This window comes from Panthera pardus, unplaced genomic scaffold (assembly GCF_024362965.1).
Source record: "Panthera pardus isolate Hobbes unplaced genomic scaffold, ASM2436296v1 HiC_scaffold_21, whole genome shotgun sequence".
NCBI lineage: Eukaryota > Metazoa > Chordata > Mammalia > Carnivora > Felidae > Panthera > Panthera pardus.
In genome coordinates this window covers 7,917,081-7,925,477 of record NW_026526777.1, presented here as the reverse complement: position 1 = coordinate 7,925,477, position 8,397 = coordinate 7,917,081, and positions in this window count along the sequence as shown.

The following is an 8,397-nucleotide window of genomic DNA, read 5'->3' as shown; positions in this document are numbered from 1 at the left end:
TTGGGGGACCCGAGGCACACCCTGAGGTAAGGTGGCAATACTTTGAGCCCATAACCCCCCCCCCCAACCCCATTGGTCTTTTCCTGTAAACTCATCTTGTCCCCCTATGTGGGCTACAACCCTCCCTTTCCAAGGTAGGAATTTATGCGCTTCTTTTTTATTTTTATTTTTTAAATTTTTAAAAATGTTAATTATTTAATTTTGAGAGAGACAGAGACAGAGCGTGAACAGGGGAGGGGCAGAGAGAGGGAGACACAGAATCCGAAACAGGCTCCAGGCTCTGAGCTATCAGCCCAGAGCCCGACGCGGGGCTCGAACTCACAAGCCATGAGATCGTGACCTGAGCCGAAGTCGGACGTTCTGCCGACTGAGCCACCCAGGCACCCCAGGATTTACGTGGTTCTTATCCAACATTCGGGTGACTTAGCATGAAACCAAATCTTCTGCTCTGATGGTTTAGGATTTGTACCATGATCCTAGGAACCTGGTCTCTTGTGTATCTCTTCAGGCCAGTCTCTTCTTCACCATACCCTCATTGTTCTGGTGACCTCTGAAAGCCAGACTCTGGTGGGGTGCAGGGAGGGATAACCTACCAACACAGTCGGGGATATTGCCTGTTGCTGTTTTCTGATCATCAGCTGGGCTGGGGGCCCTACTATTTCCAGTCCAACCGCCTGATGAACGACTGCTTGTTGGAACCATCACCAAAAGCATCCTTCTGAATTCTACTTTCTGCCGCGTATTAGAGGACACAAGTTTTCCATCATGAATGGCTCCCACCCACTCACATATCTGCTGAACCTCGGTGAGAACCTTTGACTGCAGGCCCTTTTCCGGTCTATACCATCCTACCTCAGATAACCTGCTAGTTCTGACCATCTCATGAAAGAGCAAAAGTAAGCTGAACGGGGTTGAACATGGCTTGGGTGGTAGCAAGTTTTGGCCAGTTTTGTTGGGGCAAGGTTGTGAAGGGATACCAACCACTTCTCAAGAAAAATATTAACTATGATTCTGTCGACCTTCTTCACTACATAAGATGACATGTGGAGATGCCTTAATGCTGAAAAGTGATTTTTCAACATAAAGCATTATCATAGTTCCTTTTTAGCAAAGCTTTTGTATTCATCTCATAAAATGCTTCCCTTTCTGCATCCCTTACCCTTTGCTGTTGATTTCACGATCTCTGATACATGTTCATCATTCTCTATTCCAGCTATTGCCAATGGGAATTGAGAAAGGAAAGAGAAAAAGAAAATCTTACTGCATCCAGTATATATTATAATGAATATTCATCTCAAAATATACCAATATGCTACGTACAGCCCCCTTCTTACTTCTCCTATCCTTTCCCCTTTTCTTTTTTTCTCTTTCTTCTCTTCATTTTTATACTTTGCATTCTCTTTTGGCTTATCTCTGTCTCCCTCCTTTTCCTTGACTTCCGATTTTTGTTTTCTACAAAGATAGCTAAAACAAGAACATCATCACATCAGATTCTATGTAGTGGCACTTGGGCATCAGGACTGTTGACAGCTATGTGGTTCTTTGAGAAATCCCCACTGGTGTGGGGGTGCGTTCAGCACATTTATTTGTTTGAAGAAGTACACAGAGTAGCGTAATGTCCTATTTATTTATTTATTTATTTTAACATTTATTTTTGAGAGACAGAGCGCACAAGTCGGGGAGGGTCAGAGAGAGAGAAGGACACACAGAATCGGAAGCAGGCTCCAGGCTCTGAGCTGTCAGCACAGAGTCCGATGTGGGGCTCAAACCCACGAACCACGAGATCGGGACCTGAGCTAAAGTCGGAGGCTTAACCGACTGAGCCACCCAGGTGCCCCAATGTACTCTTTGTTTATGCTAAATTACTATTTAGCGTAAGACAATGCATTATCATCAATACATGTAAATAATTTCATAAGTGCAAAACTGTTCTGATCCTTGTACAGGGCTAGTACCTTGTTCATTTACAGAAAATCAGCCTTTTGCCATTAACTTTTTGGCCTACAAACTTTCATTGTGATGTCTGTATTTGGGAAAGGTCATAGTGGGACTAGTCATTGCACAGGAAGAAGTGTATACGAAATGGATCCGGTGGAATTAATGTCCTTGGAAGAAGGTGATGGAGAATCTTATCAGCACTGCGCCCTATTTAATATTCTTGCTCAATGGACCCCTCAGGATCAGATATATGGTAGCAAAGGGAAGAGAAGTCAGAATGACAAGAATGATTTGTGAATTGAAGCAGCCAACTAAAGGGATGATGGGCATGTTCAACCAAGTAATGTTGAAGAATAGTACGTTCTCCATTTTGTGGAATATAACTCAACAAAGAACTCAGTGAAGTAAAAAGGCAGCTCTAGACATTTGGAAATAATCATACCAATAATTATACGAGCTCATAATTTTATATTACTTTACACCTTTCAAATACATCCTTGCCTTGGTTTCTTTCAGCAAACATTTTCAGTAAGACGACATTTGATCTCATTCTTACACGTGCAGAAATAGGCCTGCAGAGGATAAGTGTTTGACCCAGCTAATGAATGCTGGAGTGGAGAAGAAAATCCACTGGCTCTATCCATTTCTAGGCTGCTCCCCTGGCTGTGTTAATAAATAATCAAGACTAATTGATCACTGAAATCTAACATGTTAAGAGAATAGGATAAGTAAAGTAATTATATAATACTATGGTACGTACGACTACAAAATACATAACAATTATATAATATTATGTGGAAAGTATATTAGCCCTCTCACATCATTTACGTGCTGAATCCTATTGAAGCCTATAGCTTGGACCATTTGAGGCTGAAATTGAAAAGATGCTGCGAGGCCCAGGTTGCCTCTGAGGATAATGGAAGATAGACTGGGTGATCTGTTAAATGTGACTGGTTCAAGTCTACAGGATTCAAATGGCTCTTGTTGTATTCATTAGAAACAGGTTTGCTTAACAGTCTCCAGAGCTCCCAGAGAATGGAGCTGACATTTGCAAACGACAGGCTTAGGAACTGTCTTCCCTCCACAAGTCCCCTTTTCTATTGTTCCTTTTCCTTTGAGCTTTCCTTCTGGATGTTGGTAAATCTCGAGGAAATGCACTTGTGTTTTCTGTTGTCACATCTCATCAGTGCTCTGCAAGGGGGGTTGGCGGGAGATGAGGGAGAACCAGGAAGAAGGAGAGAACGCCCTGGGCTGAAGTGGCAGGAGCATGTAGATGAATGCCAGCATTGCCCGAGCAGTCACATTTTATTACAACCCAATTATGGGATGCGATTCCTGGAAAATGGCAAAAGAGGGACAGAAAAAAAAAAAGAAAAAAGAAAGTGACCATGCATAATTTATTCCTAATAGGCTCACTTATTCAAATGGCAAGGGCACCTACCACTCAGTTGTTTATCTCTTGCAATAAATACATACATAGTTACTGACTATACTCACCAGCCTAGGTAGGAAAGAGAGGTGTGTATGTGTCTATATTAATTTTTACATCTCCATCCAAATCTTTCGTCCTGTATCATCTTTGTTCTATTGTAAATCTTCAAATTTAACTAGGTCCCTGGGCAACGAACTCTCCCAGAATGCTTCAGTCCAGAAAGGCAATCCCAGATCTTAGCACATCAAATTAGGAATAAAGTCAGATATCTGTCAATGACCAGACTCACTCTGGTGAGCATTTAAAAATATATATTCCTGGGAATCACTCTTCTGAAATTCTGATTTTCTGTGTCTGGGATGGGAGATGATACACAGCCAAGTTTGGAACCATGAACTGGTAAATACAATTCATTATTTTAATAGGCTTATAAGGTGATAATTGCAGCTTTCTGCAGGATTAAGTTTTGGACAAAAAGTGAGGTATAAACCACACACACACACACACACATATATGTGTATATATATATGTGTATATATATGTGTGTGTGTGTGTGTGTGTGTGTGTGTGTGTAAATGTTTCAATATACAGTAGAAGGGGAAACGGGAAAGGAATAGATATAATTTTATATAAGTACTGAGAAACTTTATCAAAAGTGATTGAGATGTTGTTCCTGCCTTTCATATGCTCTCAGTCTGCTGAGGAAAATAGCAGATAAACAGTAATTGCTATATGATACTGAAAGTGTTGGAATTTGTGTACACACGAGCAACAAACTAAAGGAGCAGAGAAGAGAGAGAAGCAGGCTTAGCCTGGGTGGCAGAGGGGGAGGATGTCACCAGGGACGTGATGCTTCTACTGGATGAACAAGGATGTGAGGAGTTTAGTTAGATCAAGGTGGAATCACATTCCAAAGAGAAGGAAAAACACATGGAAAGATACAGACTTTTGAAGTCCATGGAAGTATTTATAATCTGCATTATGTATGTAATTATATATATATGATATATATATATCATATATATAGATTATAATACTATAATACTTCCATACACATGTAATTATTACATATATATTTCATATGTATACATATATGTATACATATACATACATGCATGCATGTATATGTATGTGCACACACATATATACACAGATTATATGATAATACTATCACGTATATGTAATTATTACATACACATTATACATATATACATATACACATGTATTACATATATATTGCATGTATATTACATATATAGTACACATATATTACACATATATATGATAGTATTATAATCTGCACAAAAGCCAGTTTATTCATGGCATAGTATTTGAAAACAAACCAAAACAGAACACATAGTTTGACAACAAAAAATAATTTTAAGAAAATAATTCAAATTTCATTGCATATCCTGAACATTTTCATGTGATTCAAACCTAGGGAAATCCATGTTTATAGTTCTTATATTACCTTTCTATTCCTTTCCTGCATGAGTCACTACTGGCAACTAAGATCTTCTTGCCCGCTCCAATCCCCTACCCTCTGCCTTTACCCAAACTCTTCACCCTTGTTGACTTTTGTTTCACCATCATTCTTTAAGCTTTCTAGACTTTAACTGTTTATTCTCTAAACTCTGCATTAAAAAAGAGATAAACATTAAAGCAGCAATCTTACTTCTACTTCAAAACAGGATAGAATAATGGGGACTATATTTACCTTCCCGTATAAAACAACTGAAATGGATGAAACATATGAACCAATTGTTTTCAAACACTCGACGTCGGGTAAACAAATGGAGTTACCTGTGATTGCCTCATGGTACTGTATGGAAAGAGTTCCTGCATCATGGCACAGGAAAGGAAAACCAAAATTGAAGACAGGTGAACTCTCTGAGAGGAGGAGACATGGTTAAAAGACAAGGAAGATGAAGGTAGTTACAGTTCACAGGGCAGAATATCAGAGAGAGACAGAGCTGTACAGATAGAGAACTCCAGAGATCTGCAGAGGGTAACTCTTAAGTATTCACCTGAGTCCTGATCAACATATGTGTGTGAGGAAACTATGGCAGGCTGGGAAAAGCATCACCTAAAAGAAGTGCCTGGAGTGACATGGGTTAAGGAAGTATTCCTGATCTCATTAACAAGACTAGAAAGCCACATGTTTCATGAAGCATTGGTAGAATACACAGAGAAATATCGCCTCGATAGTACAATATAATCATTCCTAGATTAATCACAATCTAGGACTGCTTAGCAAGTCTTAGAAACAAGACCTCAAAATATTTAATTTCTTCCAAGTAATGTAACTAAATTTCAGAGCAAAGATTGAGAATATTTATAGGATGGGGCACCTGGGTGGCTCAGTCGGTTAAGCACCTGACTTCAACTCAGGTCATGATCTTGCAGTTCGTGAATTCAAGCCCCACGTCGGGCTCTGTGCTGATAACTCAGAGCCTGGAGTCTGCTTAGGATTCTGTGTCCCCCTCTCTCTCTGCTCTTCCCCTGCTCATGCTCTCTCCCTTCTTCAAAAATAAGTAGACATTAAAAAAATTAAAAAATACATTTATAGGAGAACAAAAATATTCAGCACCAACAAATATAAAGTACATGATGTATGGCATCTGATCAAAAATTACTAGGCATGTGAAAAAGGAAGATACAATCCATAGTAGGGAGAAGAATTAATCAAAACAAGTGCAGAACTGACACAAATGTTAAAATTAGTAGAAAAGTATACCAAAACAATTATTGTAACTGCATTCTTTATATTCAAAATATTAAGTAGAAACATAGAGGATATTTTTAAAAGCCCAGATCAATCTCTGAGAACAGAAACTGTAATGGCTGAGGTTATTTATAGATACTGGAAAGGATTAACAATAGATCAGACACTGTAGAAGAAAATATTAATGAATGTAACAATGTTGCAGTGAAAACTTTCTGAAATTAAGCACAGAAAAAGACCCAAATATACAATTAAAAGAACATTAGTGAACTTTGGAAAGGCCATAGAGACCTAATATATACCTATATAGAGTTTTTGTGGAGGGGATGGAGAAGAAAACTATTTTAAGAAATAATGGCCCCCCACTTTTCAGTGTTGATGATACAGGTAATCCCATAGATCAAAGAAATTTAATGAACCCGAAACAGAAAAGATGTGAAGAAAATTTTACCCAAACACAACAATTTGCTCAAACCAATGATAAAAACAAATCATAAAAGCATCCAGAGACAAAAGCTCATTGCATACAAAGAGTCAATGATAAATGTGATAGCAAATTTTTTTTTGAGTGTGTCAGAAACAATGCAATCAAGAAGACAGTGAAGCAATACCTTTAAAGTACTAAAATAAAATAAAAAAAGATGTCACTCCAGAATCCTACATTTAAAAAATATCTTTTCAATTCAAAGACAAAATAAAGACTCTTTCAGTCACTGGTTGAAAGTGTTCATTATCAGCACACTCAACCATACAGAATATTAAAGAAAGTCCTTGAGGAAAATAAAAAGGATACCAGATAAAAATTTGAATCTTGACAAAGAAATAAAGAAGGTAAGAAGAGATACAACATGGGTAAATTCATAAGGATTTTCTTGTTGTTTAAATCTGTAAATAATAAGCATTTAAACAAAAATAATAGTCTTGTGTAGGGGGTTATAACATATGTAAAAATGAAAGGTATGGCAATAATAGCATAAAAGATGGAAGGGAAGAAATTGAAGTATACTACTGTGAGGCTCATATATTATATGTTATATGTGAAACAGTATTTAGTCACTTGTAAGTAGGCTATAATGAGTTGATGATACATACTACAAACCCCAAAGTATCCTCTAGAATAATAAGGCAGAGATTTATAATTTAAAAGCCAACAAAGGTGAAATAATAGCATTAAAAAAACAGTCAATTAATCTGAAAGAAGGCAGAAAAAGAGGAGAAAGAAATAGTCTTCTATAGAAATAAGTTTAATACTAACCTGATCAATAATCACATTAAATATAAATGGACTAGAGACTCTCAAATGAAAGTCAGAGACTGTGAGATTGTATCAAAAACAAGGACTAATAAGAAGAGCACATTCATTATAAAAACACAATAGATTTAAAGTGAGTGAATGGGAAAATATACACCATGCCAACACGAATCAAAAGAAAGCTGGAATGGATATATTAATATCAGTCAATGGATTTCAGAACAAAAAGTCACCAGGTATAAAAAATGTTAATTCACAATGATAAATAAGTCAACTTATCAAGAAAACATAACAGTTCTAAATATTTATGCACCCAATTGCAAGACTTCAAAATATATGAAGCAAAAACTAACAAAATCTGGGGCGCCTGGGTGGCTCAATCGGCTAAGCGTCCGACTTCGGCTCAGGTCACGATCTCACTGTCCGTGGGTTCGAGCCCTGCGTCGGGCTCTGTGTTGACGGCTCAGAGCCTGGACCCTGTTTCAGATTCTGTGTCTCCCTCTCTCTGACCCTCCCCTGTTCATGCTCTGTCTCTCTCTGTCTCAAAAATAAATAAACGTTAAAAAAAAAATAAAAAAAAAAAACTAACAAAATCTAAGGAGTAATAGAAAAATCCACAATTATAAACAAAGATTACAATACTTTTTTATCAAATAATTAATAGAACAAGTAAATCAAAAACCAATAAAGATATAAAATAGTGAAAAAACATGGTCTTGTACCTTCACAAAAGTCATCTTTATAGAATACTTCACCCAACAACAATAGAATATGCATTATTTTAAAATGCATAGGGAATACCAAGAGTGACCATAATTGATACTCAAAGCCTCAATAAATCTGAAAATATTCAAATCATAAAAAGTGTGTGATAATTAGGGGTAAACATGACAAAAGATAATAGATCTTTACACTGAAAACTACAAAATATCACTTAAAGAAATTTTTAAAAACCTGAGTAAATGGAGAGATATGACATACTTTTTTGGTTGGAAAATTCAGTGCTCTTCTGATAAAAATCTCAGTAGTCATTTAGCAGAACTTGACAAG